General features: G+C 45.6%; 1 protein-coding gene across 7 annotated transcripts in view; it reads right to left on the reverse strand.

The window, feature by feature from the left end:
* LOC126283006 (uncharacterized) overlaps positions 1-15840 on the reverse strand; it is a 378588-nt gene extending 362748 nt beyond the window's left edge. For 2 of the 7 annotated variants that reach the window (XM_049982244.1, XM_049982237.1), the window contains exon 1: positions 15393-15644. The gene's annotated coding sequence lies outside the window, so the exon portion shown is untranslated. Of the gene's footprint in view, positions 1-15392; positions 15645-15665 lie in introns of those variants that run through there. The other 5 variants (XM_049982242.1, XM_049982239.1, XM_049982243.1 and 2 more) reach the window with 3 other exon arrangements.
* Between the last annotated feature and the right edge of the window lie 1580 nt (positions 15841-17420).

Here is a 17420-nt window from a genome sequence, read left to right on the forward strand (position 1 = left end):
TGTCTATCTTGGTTATGATGATAAAGATAAGCAGCATAAGAAAAGATGTCTGCTTTGAGCTGTGACATAATGAAGTTGTGGCATGTGATGTCACAGTGTGCAAACAGAAAGATAACAGAACACTGACATTTGTTTGACGTCTATATTATTTCCTGGAGATTAGATTAGATTAGTACTTGTTCCAGAGATCATGAATACGACACTTTGTAATGATGTGGAATGTGTCAGGTTAATGAAAGGTGTCCATACAAGATATTACATGACACTTAATGAATAGGAAGAGTTGCCAATAAGAAATTCTTTTAATTTCCTTTTAAATGCTGTATGGCTATTAGACAGACTTTTGATGCTATTAGATAAGTGACCAAAGACTTTTGTGGCAGCATAATTTACCCCCTTCTGAGCCAAAGTTAGATTGAACCTTGAGCAATGAAGATCATCCTTTCTCCTAGTGTTGCAGCCATGTACACTGCTATTACTTTTGAATTCATTCGGATTGTTAATAACAAATTTCATAAATATATATTGTGAGGCTACAGTGAAGATCTCTAGCTCTTTAAATAAGTGTCTGCAAGATGATCTTGGATGAGCTCCAGCAATTATTCTGATTACACACTTTTGTGCAATGAACACTCTTTTACGCAATGATGAGTTACCCCAGAATATGATGCCATACGAAAGCAGAGAATGAAAATAGGCGCAATAAGCTAATTTACTGAAATGTATATCACCAAAATTTGCAATGACCCTAATAGCATAATTATCTGAACTCACAAGTTTCAGCAGATCTTCAGTATGTTCGTCCAGTTCAACCCCTCATCAACACATACACCTAGAAATTTTGAATATTCTACCTTAGCTACCGATTTCTGATCGAAGTCTATATTTATTAATGGTGTCTTTCCATTTACTGTGTGGAACTGTATATACTGTGTTTTGTCAAAGTTTAATGAGAGCCCATTTGCAGAGAACCACTTAATGGTTTCCGGAAAAACATTGTTTACAATTTCACCAATTAATTCTTGTCTTTTGGGTGTGATAGCTATACTTGTATCATCGGCAAAAAGTACCAGCTTTGCATCTTCGTGAATATAGAACGGCAAGTCATTAATATACATTAAGAACAGCAGAGGACCCAAGACCAAACCTTGCGGCACCACATTCTTTATTGTTCCCCAGTTTGAGAAATCACCAGTTTTTTTTGCATATTATGTGAACTGCTTCTTTCAACTTTCTGCACTCTTCCAGTTAGCTATGATTTAGACCATTTGAGCACTGTCCTATTCATACCACAGTGCGTGAGCTTATCTAGAAGTATTCCATGATTTACACAATCAAAAGCCTTTGACAGAGCACAAAAAATCCCAACGGGTGACTTCCAGTTACTCAGAGCATTTAATATTTCATAAGTGAAAGTATATATAGCATTTTCCATTGAAAACCCTTCTGGAAACCAAACTAACATTTGGTTAAAACTTAATTTTTAAAAAAGGTGTGAAGCTACTCTACAATACATTACTTTTTCAAGAATTTTGGATAAGGCAGTCAGAGGAGAGATTGGGCGGTAGATGTTATCAGATGTATCCCCTTTTTTATACAGTGGTTTAACAATGGCATACTTCAGTCTATCTGGGAAAATTATGGTGATGTCCTTAGACAAATCAGAAGGTGGTATTGAGGGCTTCAAATAATATTCTTAGCTTCCATGTTGGTAGCATCATCAGCTATTGGCAATTGGCTTTACTCTGAATTTACCAAGGAAATGGAATGAAGCATTCAAACAGAATTCTGCTCAGTTATTGTATTGCCTCCATGGTAACCATAATCCTACAACTTAAGCTAGGCAGAATACCTGTTATTGAGCTCTGCCTCCCTGAGGTTTTAAGCCTGAAGGGAATCTCCATGAATGACATATGGTGATCAGGTGCTGGCACCCTTCCTCCCTCACCCCGCACTCCACTCCCACTTCATTCTTCAGTAGCAAAGAATACAGTACAGCAATTCTAGTGCCACCATTGTTTGTCCAACTGCCACAGCTACACATTTGTGATGTTCACCTGAATAGTAATTTTTCCATAATTTTAATTTGGGCTCTTTGAGACAAAAAGGTGTAGTTACATAACTGCTAAATAGTGTTTGCATAGCAGCGCATTAACCTCTTTCAGTTCATCTCTTTCAATGTGAATGTAGCTTCTGAGTCAGTAAACAATCAGACGGTTTGTGATTCCAGACTTAAAAAAAAAAAAAAAAAAAAAAAGTTTTAGAGGTTATTACATTGTAGTACATTTTACTCTTGCATACATTTGGAAGCATCTGTTCTCATTTGTTAGTTTAGAGTTCCAGGAGGATGATATGTATGTTGTTGTTGTTGATGTGGTCTTTACAGTCCTGAGACTGGTTTGATGCAGCTCTCCATGCTACTCTATCCTGTGCAAGCTTCTTCATCTCCCAGTATCTACTGCAACACCGAGCGAGGTGGCGCAGTGGTTAGCACACTGGACTTGCATTCGGGAGGACGACGGTTCAATCCCGTCTCCGGCCATCCTGATTTCCCTAAATCACTTCAGGCAAATGCCGGGATGGTTCCTTTGAAAGGGCATGGCCGATTTCCTTCCCCATCCTTCCCTCACCCGAGCTTGTGCTCCGTCTCTAATGACCTCGTTGTCGACGGGACGTTAAACACTAATTTCCTCCTGCACCTACTGCAACCTACATTTATGTGATCTACCAATCTAATCTTCAGCATTTTTCTGTAACGCCACATTTAGAAATCTTCTATTCTCTTCTTGTCCAAACTATTTATCGTCCATGTTTCAATTCCAAACATGGCTACACTCCATACAAATACTTTCAGAAAAGACTTTCTTACACTTAAATCTACACTCAACGTTGACAAGTTTCTCTTCTTCAAAAACACTTTCCTTGCCATTGCCAGTCTACATTTTATATCCTCTCTACTTTGACCATTGTCAGTTATTTTGCTCCCCAAATAGCAAATCTCCTTTACTACTTTAAGTGCCTCATTTTCTAATCTAATTCCCTCAACATCACCCGACTTAATTAGACTATTCCATTATCCTCGTTTTGCTTTTGTTGATGTTCATATTATATCCTCCTTTCAAGACACTGTCCAATCCATTCAGCTGCTCTTCAAGTCCTTTGCTGTCTCTGACAGAATTACAATGTCATCGGCGAACCTCAAAGGTTTTACTTACTGCATTGTCAATATACAGATTGAATAACATCAGGGATAGGCTACAACCCTGTCTCACTCCCTTCCCAACCACTGCTTCCCTTTCATGCCCCTCGACTCTTATAACTGCCATCTGGTTTCTGTACAAATTGTAAATATCCTTTCGCTCCCTGTGTTTTACCCCTGCCAAATGCTAGAAACGTAGGTTTGCCTTTCCTTAATCTATTTTCTAAGATAAGTCGTAGGGTCAGTATTGCCTCAGTGTTCCAATATTTCTATGGAATCCAAACTGATCTTCCCCAAGGTCAGCTTCTACCAGTTTTTCCATTCGTCTGTAAAGAATTCGTGTTACTATTTTGCAGGCCGTGACTTATTAGACTGATAGTCTGAGGGTATTTCGCCTGTCTCCTAAATCTTGATCACCAGATGGTAGAGTTTTGTCAGGACTGGCTCTCCCAAGGCTGTCAGCAGTTTTAATGGAATGTTGTCTACTCCTAGGGCCTTGTTTCGACTTAGGTCTTTCAGTGCTCCGTCAAACTCTTCACGCAGTACCATATCTCTCATTTCATCTTCATCTACATCCTCTTCCATTTCCATAATATTGTCCTCAAGTACATCGCCCTTGTATAGACCCTCTATATACTCCTTCCACCTTTCTGCTTTCCCTTCTTTGCTTAGAACTGGGTTTCCATCTGAGCTCTTGATGTTTATACAAGTGGTTCTCTTATGTCCAAAGGTCTCTTTAATTTTCCTGTAGGCAGTATCTATCTTACCCCTAGTGAGATAAGCCTCTACATCCTTACAATTGTCTTCTAGCCATCCCTGCTCAGCCATTTTGCACTTCCTGCTGATCTCATTTTTGAGATGTTTGTATTCCTTTTTTTCCTGCTTCATTTACTGTATTTTTATATTTTCTCCTTTCATCAATTAAATTCAATATTTCTTCTGTTACCCAAGGATTTCTACTAGCCCTCGTCTTTTTACCTACTTGATCCTCTGCTGCCTTCACTACTTCATCCCTCAGAGCTATCCATTCTTCTACTACTGTACTTCTTTTCCCCATTCCTGTCAATTGTTCCCTTATGCTCTCCCTGAAACTCTCTACAACCTCAGGTTTGGTCAGTTTATCCAAGTCCCATCGCCTTTAATTCCCTCCTTTTTGCAGTTTCTTCAGTTTTAATCTACAATTCATAACCAATAGATTGTGGTCAGAGCCCACATCTGCCTCTTGAAATGACTTACAATTTAAAACCTGGTTCCTAAATCTCTGTCTTACCATTATATAATGTATCTGATACCTTCTAGTATCTCCAGGCTTCTCCCATGTATACAGTCTTCTTTTATGGTTCTTGAACCAAGTGTTAGCTATGATTAAGTTGTGCTCTAAGCAAAATTCTACCAGGCAGCTTCCCCTTTCATTTCTTACCCCAAATCCATATTTACCTACTACATTCTCTTCCTTTTACTACTATCGAATTCCAGTCACCCATGACTATTAAATTTTTGTCTCCCTTCATTATCTGAATAATTTCTTTTATCTCATCATACATTTCATCAATCTCTTCATTTGCAGAGCCAGTTGGCATATAAACTTGTACTACTGTAGTAGGCGTGGGCTTTGTGTCTATCTTAGCCACAATAATGCGTTCACTATGCTGTTTGTAGTAGCTTATCCTCACTCCTATTTTCTTTTTATTCTTTATTAAACCTACTCCTGCATTACCCCTATTTGATTGTGTATTTATAACCCTGTATTCACCTGACCAGAAGTCTTGTTCCTCCTGCCCCTGAACTTCACTAATTCCCACTACATATAACTTTAACCTATCCATTTCCTTTTTTAAATTTTCTAACCTACCTGCCTGATTAAGGGATCTGACATTCCATGCTCCGATCCATAGAATGCCAGTTTTCTTATTCCTGATAACGACATTCTCTTGAGTAGTTCCCGCCCAGAGATCCGAATGGGGGACTATTTTACCTCCGGAATATTTTACCCAAGAGGATGCCATCATCATAAATTATGGCTTTAGTTCCCCCTTGCTTTCAGCCATTTGTAGTACCGGCACAGAAAGGCCATTTTGGTTAGTGTTACAAGGCCGTATCAGTCAATCATCCAGACTGTTACCCCTGCATCTACTGAAAAGGCTGTTGCCCCTCTTCAGGAACCACTTGTAGATTAGATTAGATTAATACTTGTTCCATAGATCATGAATACGTCAAGGTTAATAAAAGATGTCTGTACAAGATATTACATAACACAAAATATTGCATGACACTAATGTTTAAGTTTTTTTCCCTTAATTTATGTTTAAAAATTCAGCCAATGAGTAGAAGGAGTTGTCATCTAGAAATTCTTTTAATTTATTTTTATATGTTGGTTGGCTATCTGTCAGGCTTTTGATGCTGTTTGGTAGGTGACCAAAGACTTTTGTGGCAGCATAATTTACCCCTTTCTGTGCCAAAGTCAGATTTAACCCTGCATAGTGAAGATCACCCTTTCTCCTGGTGTTATAGCTATGCACACTGCTATTACTTTTGAACTGGGTTGGATTATTAACAACAAATTTCATAAGTGAATATATATACTGTGAGGATCCCTAGATCGTTAAATAGATGTCTGCAGGATGACCATGGGTGGGCTCCAGCAATTAATCTGATTACACCTTTTTGAGCAATGAATACTTTTCTACTCAACGATGAATTACCCCAGAATATAATACCATACGAAAGCAGTGAATGAAAGTAGGCATAGTAAGCTAATTTACTGAGACTCTTATCACCAAAATTTGCAATAACTCTAATAGTATACATAGCTGAACTCATACGTTTCAACAGATACCCTTCCGTTATAATTTGCACCTACGGTATGGCTATCTGTATCGCTGTGGCACACAGCCTCCCCACCAACAGCAAGGTCCATGGTTCATGGGCGGGTGGGTATGTATGATATATAATGATAAGGAACAATTCAGTTCACAGACTACATGGTGCAATATTTAGCTGAACTTAACTGTCTGCTAACAACTTGTTGAAGAGTTCATCTACATCTACACTCTGCAAACCACTGTGAAATGAATGGCAGAGAATGTATCCCACTGTACTGATTATCAGTCCTTTCTTCCTTTCCATTCACAGAGGCACTGCCAAAAGAATGATTGCTTGAAGGCCTATGTGTGTGTGCTGTGATTAGTTTGATATTGTCTTCTCAATTCTGATGGGAGCAGCACGAAAGGGGTTGCAATATACTCTTATATTCACCAATTACAGGCAGATTCCATGTTTTTAGATTTCTGGAAAACATTTGACATGATGCCCCATTGCAGGCTGTTGAGGTACAAGCGTATGAAATAAGTTCACTGGTATGCGAGTGCCTAAAAGAGTTCTTAAGAAATAGAACACAGTATGCTGTCCTTGATTGTAAGTGTTCTTAAGAGACAAAGGTATCATCATGAATGCCCCAGGAAAGTGATAGGTTGGTTGGTTTGTGGGTGTTAAAGGGACCAGACTACTTAGGTCATCGGTCCCTTGTTCCACGACCATAATAATACACGAAGAAAAGTCCAACAAGCAATAAACACATAACGGAGACGACAAGGGACGACACAGTACAAGAAAGACATAGACGAAGACCAGAGAAAAGAGATTAAAAGACACACAGAGTGCGACGGTCATTGGCCGACCATGAAAATAAAACTGGAAAGGCCAACAACCAAGGGACACATTAAAACACCACAAACTAAAACCCCAGGCCAAAAGCCACAGTCGACACAAAAAAAAATAAAAAGGGACTCTCATATTGAATGATAAAAACCCCCTGCTCGAATAAAACGGAGAACTAAGTCAGCCATAGTAAGAGTCATCGGTTAAAAGAGCAGGGAGTGTATCAGGCAGCGCGAACGTCTGCCTGAGGGCAGTTAAAAGTGGGCAGTCTAGTAAGATGTGTACCACGGTCAGGGCCAATCCGCAGCGACAGAGAGGCGGGTCGTCACGGCACAAGAGATACGCGTGCGTGAGCCGGGTATGTCCTATGCGGAGCCGGCAGAGGACGACAGCGTCCTTGCGAGACCCCCACATGGAGGAGCGCCACACACTGGTTGTCTCCTTGACTGCCCGAAGTTTGTTGGGAGAGGGCAGGGTGCGCCACTCATCACGCCAAGCAGCAAGGACCTTCTGCCGCAATACGGATCGGACGTCACTCTCTAAAAGACCGATCTCCATGGCCGGGGAACTGACCGCCTGTTTCGCCAGTTCGTCAACCCGCTCGTTACCCGGGATGCCGACGTGACCCGGGGACCAAACAAAGGTGACAGAGCGGCCGCAACGGACGAGAGTATGGAGGGACTCCTGGATGGCCATCACCAGACGGGAACGAGGGAAACACTGGTCAAGAGCTCGTAAACCGCTCAGGGAGTCACTACAGATGACAAAGGACTCACCTGAGCGGGAGCGGAGAAACTCTAGGGCACGATAGATGGCAACCAACTCGGCAGTGTATACACTGGAGCCAGCTGCCAATGACCGTTGCTCACAATAATCCCGTAGAGTGAGAGCGTAACCAGTGTGACCAGAGACCACCGAACCGTCGGTGTAGGCCACCGCCGCGTTCGGAAACTCGGCCAGGATGGAAAGAAAGCGGCGGCGGAGGGCCTCCGGAGGCACTGAGACCTTCGGACCCTGTGCCAAGTCGAGCCGAAGGCACGGTCGGGGCACACTCCACGGGGGCAGACGGAGATTGGCCCGGAAAACAGGCGGCAGAGGAAAAAGGTCAAGGCCACGGAGAAGGTCCCGGAGGCGAACCGCAATGGGACACCCTGACCGGGGCCGCCTGTCTGGAACATGGACGATCGAGTGCGGGAACAGGAGACGGTAGTTTGGATGCCCTGGCATGCTATAAACGTGCGCGGCATAGGCGGCCAGAAGGCGGTCACGCCGGAACCGCAATGGAGGGACACCAGCCTCCACAAGTATGCTGTCGACGGGGCTTGTCCGGAACGCTCCCGTGGCGAGGCGGATCCCGCAGTGGTGTATGGGATCCAGCAATCGCAATGCTGAAGGCGAGGCAGAACCGTACGCCACACACCCATAATCAAGGCGGGACTGGATCAGCGCTTGATATAGGTGGAGGAGGGTGGACCGGTCGGCACCCCACCTGGTGTGGCTTAAGCAACGGAGAGCGTTTAAGTGCCGCCAGCATGTTTGCTTCAGCTGCCTAATATGGGGCAGCCACGTCAACCGGGTATCGAACACCAGACCCAAGAACCGATGCGTCGCGACCACAGCAAGAGGTTCACCGTCAAGGTAAAGGCGCGGCTCAGGGTGAACCGTGCGACGCCGGCAGAAATGCATAACGCAGGTCTTCGCGGCCGAAAACTGGAAGCCGTGCGCTACAGCCCATGACTGCGCCTTGCGGATAGCACCTTGCAGCTGCCGTTCAGCAGCGGCGATGCCACTGGAGCTGTAATATAGGCAGAAGTCGTCCGCATATAAAGAAGCCGCGACGGACGACCCCACCGCCTCAACGAGCCCATTGATGGCAATTAAAAACAGGGACACACTGAGGACAGACCCCTGTGGGACCCCGTTCTCCTGGACCCGGGAGGAACTATGCGACGCAGCTACTTGCACGCGGAAGGAACGATACGAAAGAAAATTCTGAATAAAAATCGGGAGCGGGCCCCTAAGGCCCCACCCATGAAGTGTGGCCAGGATGTGATGGCGCCAAGTCGTATCGTATGCCTTCCGCATGTCGAAGAAGACGGCAACCAGATGTTGGCGGCACGCAAAGGCTGTACGGATGGCAGACTCCAGGGAGACCAGATTATCGACGGCAGAGCGGCCTTTACGGAACCCACCCTGAGACGGAGCCAGAAGGCCCCGAGACTCGAGGAGCCAACTCAACCTCCGGCTCACCATACGTTCCAGCAACTTGCAAGGAACGTTGGTGAGGCTTATGGGGCGATAGCTGTCCACCTCCAGCGGGTTCTTGCCAGGTTTCAATACAGGGAGGACTATGCTTTCCCGCCATTGAGACGGGAAAACACCCTCGACCCAGACGCGATTGAAAAGATCTAGGAGGCGTCGTTGGCAAGGCACTGAGAGGTGTTTCAGCATCCGGCTGTGAATGCGGTCTGGTCCAGGAGCCGTATCAGGGCAAGCAGAAAGTGCGCTCTGGAATTCCCATTCGCTGAAAGGAGCATTGTACGACTCCGCGTGGCGCGTGTGAAAGGAAAGCCTCCGACTTTCCAACCGCTCTTTCCGGGAGCGGAAGGCCAACGGGTAGTTCGTTGACGCGGAACACTGAGCAAAATGCTCTGCTAACCGGTCCGCAATCGTGTCGGAGTCGGTGCACACTGCTCCATTCAGCGAAAGCCCAGGGACAGAGACAGGTGGCCGATAGCCTTGGAGTCGCCGAATCTTGGCCCAAACCTGCGATGCGGAGGTACGGACGCCAATGGTGGAAACATAACGTTCCCAGCACTCCTGCTTCCGTTGGCGAATAAGGCGTCGGGCTTGGGCGCGGAACTGTTTAAAAGCAATGAGGGTCTCCAACGACGGGTGCCGCTTATGGCGCTGAAGAGCCCGCCGGCGATCTCGAATCGCCTCTGCGATCTCGGGCGACCACCACGGCACAGTCCTCCGCCGAGGTGACCCGGATGTACAGGGAATCGCAGATGCCGCCGCAGAAACGATGCTGGTGGTGACCGACTGAACCACCGCATCAATCGGATCAGTGGAAGGAGGTGCGATCACTGTGACAGATGTAAATAAGTCCCAATCAGCCTTATTCAGAGCCCATCTGGAGGGGCGTTCAGAAGAGTGACGCTGTGGCAGTGACAGAAAGATGGGGAAATGGTCACTACCACATAAGTCGTCATGGACCCTCCAGTGGATGGATGGTGAAAGTCCGGGGCTGCAAATAGAAAGGTCAATGGCCGAAAACGAGCCATGGACCGCACTAAAGTGGGTCGCCTCTCCCGTGTTTAAAAGGCAGAGGTCAAGCTGTGACAGAAGAGTCTCGACATCTCTGCCCCGGCCAGTAATCGCGGCGCTACCCCACAAGGGGTTATGGGCGTTAAAGTCGCCCAGCAACACAAAGGGAGGCGGCAGTTGTCCTATCAATGCAGCCAACACATAACGAGAGACATCACCATCCGGCGGAAGGTACAAACTGCAGACAGTAATAGGCTGAGGCGTCCACATCCTTACAGCGACAGCCTCTAAGGGTGTATGAAGAGGCACACACTCGCTGTAGATAGAGTTAAGGACGTAGACGCAGACTCCACCAGACACCCTCTCATAAGCTGCCCGGTTCTTATAATAACCCCGATACCCTCGTAGGGCAGGGGTCCGCATTGCCGGAAACCACGTTTCCTGGAGGGCAATGGAGAAGAGAGGGTGACTGCTGACGAGCTGGCGGAGCTCAGCAAGGTGGTGGAAAAAACCGCTGCAGTTCCACTGGAGAATCACTTTGTCCATGGGCGAAATAGGCGTGAAGGGACCGAGGAGGCAGATCACGTCACTGGGTCACCTGCTGTCACCGATCGAGGACCAGTACAATCGGCGTCCTTGGCGTCCGAGGGTATGGCGAGATCCAGGTCCTCAGCGGACGCCAGGATCTCCACCTCATCCTCAGACGCAGAGCCTGTATGGAGCGGTGGGGTGGATGCCACCGCGCGTTCCTTGGCCTTAGAGGCCTTCTTCTTTTTCGTCTTCTCTCTCTGCTCCTTGGGCTTTACTGGCTGGGAGGGCTCCACCGAGTCAGTCTCCGGGACGGAGGAGGAGCGGGAAGCCCTGCGACCAGCCGCTGGCCTGCTTTTCAGCCATTGGCTGACGTCACCCTTCCCAGAGGTGGAAACCTGGGAAGGGAGGGACCCGAGGGATCCCTTGCGAGAGAGAGTCGCCGAAGAAGTCGGACGCTTCTCCGGCTTAGAGTTGGGGACTTGTGTCCCCGATGGTTGGGGGGTCGTTGCTCCTGAGGTAGGTGGTGCAGGAGCAACAGATGGGGAAGTGCCCCCCACCATCAAGGGGGCAGGTGTAGTATTCCGGCTCAGAGTGTTCAGTGGAATCGGTGCAGCAGATGACAAAACTACTGTTTTGGCAGCGGTGGCATAGGAGCTGGTCAGAGCCACAGGATGTAGCCTCTTGTATTTCCGCTTAGCCTCAGTATAGGTCATGCGGTCCAGGGCCTTATATTCCATGATCCTTCGTTCTTTCAGTAGAACCTTGCAGTCTGGCGAGCAAGGGGAATGGTGTTCGCCGCAGTTCACACAGATGGGAGGCGGCGCACATGCAGTATTAGGATGTGAAGGGCGTCCACAATCTCTGCATGTCATGCTGGAAGTACACCGAGATGACATGTGGCCGAACTTCCAGCATTTGAAACACCTCATCGGGGGAGGGATATAGGGCTTCACATCACATCGGTAGACCATCACCTTGACCTTTTCGGGTAGGACGTCACCCTCGAAGGCCAAGATGAAGGCACCGGTGGCTACCTGATTATCCCTCGGACCCCGATGGACGCGCCGGACGAAGTGAACACCCCGCCGTTCTAAATTGGCGCGTAGCTCGTCGTCTGACTGCAAGAGTAGGTCCCTATGGAATATAATGCCCTGGACCATGTTGAGACTCTTATGGGGTGTGATTGTGACGGAAACATCCCCCAACTTGTCACAAGCGAGTAACCGCCGTGACTGTGCAGAGGATGCCGTTTTGATCAATACTGCCCCAGAGCGCATTTTGGACAAGCCCTCCACCTCCCCAAACTTGTCCTCCAAGTGCTCGACAAAAAACTGAGGCTTGGTCGCCATGAACGATTCCCCATCGACTCGTGTACAGACTAAATAGCGAGGTGAATAAGGTTCGCTGCCAACCGTAGCCTTTCGTTCCTCCCATGGTGTGGCCAGGGAGGGGAACGATCGTGGATCATATGCCTGAGCGTTGTATTGAGGTCGAGAACGCTTAGAGACTGCTGGCGGCTGGCCGCCAGCAAGAGATGATGTACCACGCTTCATCGCGGGTCATCCGCCCTGATGCCACCTACTCCGACCAAGGGCCCTCCCCACGGGCGCCACCCAGCCTCAGCAACGACCACCTGGCGGGATGGCCATTGCCGGGAGTCCCGATGCCCCAAGGAGACAGGCATCTACTCCCTGGCATACGCGGGGAGTTAACGGCGCAGGCATCAGTAGAGCGATCCCTGTGTTGTCAGGGGGCTACAACCGACAGGGTACATGGCGGCCCCACCACAACGGACTGGCTACCGTGCTGGATTTCAGGTGAAATGTAGCCCATGATCGTCATTGGCGCATAAAGCGACACAGCAGAGCAGACTGCAAAAACCGCACCCAAGAACAAAGCCACGCCCTAGAGATGGTGAGTGGGCGGGACAGCTATGCGACGACGACCAACCAAGCTAGAGATGGTAATGAGCGATGGACACATTGCACCTTGTAAGGCGCCCTTCCCCAATCAGCTCGCTCTTCGGAAGAATTTAGAAGATGGAGGTCAAACCCGGTAGGGGACCATCACATAAGGCCGAAACGTTTGAGACTCCTTTTAGTCGCCTCTTACGACAGGCAGGAATACCGTGGGCCTATTCTTACCCCCGAACCCACAGGGGGAAAAGTGATAGGACCACTGTTGTTCTCTATATACATAAATGATTCGGCAGACAGGGTGGGCAGCAATCTGTGTTTGTTTCCTGATGATGCCGTGCTGTACAGTAAGGTGTCAAAGTTGAGTGACTGTAGGAAGATACAAGATTACTTAGACAAAATTTCCAGTTAGTGTGATGAATGGCAGCTAGTCCTACATGTGGAAAAATGTAAGTTAATGAGGATGAGAAAGAAGAACAATGTTCAGACACAGTAGTACTAGTGTCCTGCTTGACACAATCAAATCATTCAAGTATCTGGGCATAATGTTGCTAAGTGATATGAAATGGAATGAACATATGAGAACTGTGGTAGGGAAGGCAAATGGTCAACTTAGGTTTATTGGGAGAATTTTAGGAAAGAGTGGTTCTCCTGTAAGGGAGACCACATATAGGATGCTGGTGCGACCTATTCTTGAATACTGCTCAAGTGTTTGGGATATGTACCGGGTCAGATTGATGAAAGACATCAAAGCAATTCAGAGGCGGGCCGCTAGATTTGTTACCGGTACATTCAAACATCACGTTAAGTGTTATGGAGATGCTTTGGGAATCAAATGGGAATCCCTGGCTGGAAGATAAAGTTATTTTTGAGAAAAACTATTGAGAAAATTTAGAGAACTGGCACTTCAAGCTGACTTTCAAATAACTCTACTACTGCCAACATACATTGTGCGTAAGGACCATAAAAATAAGATATGAGAATTTGGGGCTCATAAGGGGGAATGCTGTTTTTCCCTCACTCTATTTGCAAGTGGAACAGGAAACAAAATGACTAGTAGTGTTACATAGTTCCTGTATATGTTCCTGTCCTGAGCTAAGAGTTTCAACATCCTCACTGAGGTATGACACTACCGCTTCTTTATCTAGTTTACAGAAAGTACATTTATTTCAACTTATTTTAGTACACATTTTTGCAGCTCCTTCCTCATGATCACCAATAACAGCTTTGTTGAGGACATCCTCCAAGAAGACTGATCTATTTGTTGCCATTAGGTCTAATATATTTTCACGATGATGAAAGTTCTGGACTCTCTCTTCTATGTAGTATTCAGAAAAGACATTTAATAACATTTCACAGGGTATTTTATCCCACTCTCCGCTAACGAAACTATCTCATCTGATTGACCTCCAATCATTACAGTATGACAGGTGAAGTTACGCACATGTTAAATAAGGATCTGTCTAATGTTTCCCATTAAATCAAGAAGGGAGACTGGTTGTCAACAGAAGGATCCACATTGTATGACAGTTAACAAATATTTAGTTGGATAACAGTACTAAGTATGCACTTTTAGGTCAATGTAAGCTGCTATTACTTTCCTCATCAAACATACAGTTGGTTTGACAATCCTTCAGTCCTGTTTCTGCCCAGTTGAACAACCTACTTTATTAACAATCTGCCTTGTATTCCGCCCCCCCCCCCCCCACCCACCTCATTCAATTCTTTATTCTATCATCCTCATATAGTTGTTCAATTTCTTCATTGTATGTTCAACATATAGTACAAACTAAATACAAGTGGAGAGAATGAGCAACCTAGCCTTACACATTTAGGCCTCATTCCATCACTGTTGACATCTCAAGTTTGTTTTGCATGTAGGGAATGGGTTACTAGTATCCACATAGCATAAGAATTTAAAGATGTATGTAGATACATTATTCCATATCACAAACCCAGTATGAGTTAAGTAGCGGTCTCCCCCTAAAATTTTTCGTAGTCCATGGAAAATATATTCGTAATTTGTAAAAAATACTCTGCTGAGGTTTGTCCGCTAATATAAGTATTCTGAATTTATTGTACAGTTTTATTTTTGTAACTAAAAGCTAGTTATGGTGCGTATGGTAAAATCAGGATACGTTGCTGATCTCTTCTCAGCCGCAAGATTTCAAGGTACATGGGATAGGGGCGGTTATATTACCGAAACTATAGTAACGTTAATCTAAGCTACGTTTGTGGAAGCGAAAATTATGCACATAAGGTCTTGCTGTCTGCTACCAAAAACAACTTTGCTTTATGCTTCCTTGTAAATTACGTGAATGCTACGCGTAAATAACAATTTTACAAGCTTATTTAACATATAAATAAAATTAAAGTGTTTCAACGTCATGCTTTCATAAGTAAATGAACAACTTCCAACAAATGACTAATGAGTAGAGGCAAGCAGTATACGGCAGCACGGTAAATTACAAGTTGTTTTAAAAAGCATTACACCACTTTTTTTAAAAAAAAAAAAACTATTCAACTGAATAAGATCTCCGCTATGATATACGCACTCCGAAGGAATTCCTTAATGGGTTACTAACGTATGGAGTCGTTTCAAATAACTAATAGTGCGAACCATTAGTGGTAGCTACCAACATAGGATTAAGTCGGAAATTATTTTTAGGATACATTTCTTTTATTTCCGTCTCTGACAATAGTATATGGACGGAAATACATGACATTTATTCTTCACATTCTGGATCATTGTTCCATTCGCAACTATGCCGCACCTTGTTGAGACATTATTTAATTAGCAAATAGCTGAAGATATTTACCGCTGAAAGGAATCCAAGAGAAACTGTCTACAACAGCTCGAGTATTTCAACCAGCGTTTTTACAAGTCACTTACGGCATTTGACGTTCACGGAACCAACAATGTCCACATGCAAAACTCCCGGGTCGACTCTACCAGAGATGATGCAGGCACCGAAGCTTCTTTTTTTTTTAGTTTTCAGAATGGCCATTCGTGCTTCCGCGTAATGCAGCCACCAACAAAATACAATAGCAACCGTGGATAAAATTTCACATAATACACAAGGAAATCTTACCAACACGAGATCGTTAGGTGTGTTAAATAAACTAACGAAGGGTGCCTTAGTGATTGGTCTTAAAAAAGTTCTTGAATGTGAAATACAGATCTCCAAAGATGTGGATCGTGGACAACAGAACACTGGGAGAAGATAAAACTGACAGAGTTTAATGTATGATGCTATCAAGGAGAGTAAAAATAGACAGCTAATACAAGGAAAGGAAAGATTCTAAAAATCAAAGATGATGAAATACAATGAAGAACCTAAACATTATGTCCAGTGGCAAAAGTTGGATTGAGTGTAGTCCGGTGGCGTTGTGGGTACATGTCACGGTATGGAAAATACGAAAGGGGAGCAGGGAACAAAGTGGGAATATCTACTGATACAAGGCACTTTGTCAAAGGGCAGATATAAATACGTGGGCAGTGTCGATTATGCAAAATCCTTCTGAGTGTCATCTTATAAAACATTCGACAAGTTACATAAATTGATGTTTCAGTCGAATGGTTCTGCTGGCGTGCACTGTCCGCTTATATAGGAGACAAGTGACTTGATTATGTCACGCACTGATAACGAACTTAGAATCTGCTGGCACAAGCAGGCGACAAATATCCCGTACGCGTGCTGTAGTCGCTCTAGCAGCATGGCGAAAGATTCAAATCCGGGATGGGAGGCGTTTTTACAACGAACTATGGCTAGGGCAAACCAACCACTACCCGAATTTCCAGTAGAGACGTTCAGAGTAAATACAGTCATATTAAATGAACCTATATTCTTCCACAGCTGCAGGGTTAATTTTACTCTGCACGTCTCTACTGGAAATTCTGGTAGTGGTCTAATGCTTAGCATTGTTGTCACTAGATCATGGGTCCAATTCCTCGGCAGTTGGGGTTTTATCCACTCTGCTACTGGTTGCTGTGTTGTCCACGTCATCATCAACGCACTACTCGCTGAAGTGGCATCAAATAAAAAGTTGACACTGGATGCATAACTGCCTCAGATGGGATATCGCAGCCAACAACACCATACAAGTATATGGAACACTCATATCTCACCACAAAACATGATATCGTAGCCTTGCTCTGAAGCAGGATAGGTGGAGACCTGCAGCAGAGCTGACAGCAACCTAAGTGTCTCAGAGCACACTATACAATACACATGGTTGAACATGGGATCTGCAGCAGTCAACCCCTACATGTTCCCATGTTAAGCCAATGATGCCTAGAAGTATCCAGGGAAATACCTTGGACCAGAGCCTACCATGGCACACGAATGCAGGTTTGAGTGTCCTGTGTCAGCATTCGACCAGACTACTGCCTGCAGGTCGTATGGCATGGTGTAGAACTTCGATACACCACACAGAGCACAAAGCCAGTCGAACACTTTAGACTTGAACTTGAACTGGCAGCCCTGGTCCCTGGTCAGGACAAATGGCAGATCGGAAGATCCACATGTTGATGAACATGTCAGAAAAACTGCCTCAACCCACCAGGTGCCCCAGTCAGTCACAGACCGTATGTATGGAGGGGGTGGACCAATGAGATCAATGTGAACGAGCCTCGGCCTGCTGGGAGGGGGGAGGGAACGATGGAGTAGGTGCCAGGGAGAGTGCATGCCAACCTTCAACGTTAGCAGGGGATGCATGTTCTCGCCCATGTGCAGTAGTCATGCTTGACACCAGGAAAAATGTAACATTCGGGTAACATTGTGGTGGTTGTTCTTACACCTGGGTGGGCCAACTTGTGAAAAGGATCAAAGATGTCACATTGCATT

This window comes from Schistocerca gregaria, chromosome 1, assembly GCF_023897955.1.
Source record: "Schistocerca gregaria isolate iqSchGreg1 chromosome 1, iqSchGreg1.2, whole genome shotgun sequence".
NCBI lineage: Eukaryota > Metazoa > Arthropoda > Insecta > Orthoptera > Acrididae > Schistocerca > Schistocerca gregaria.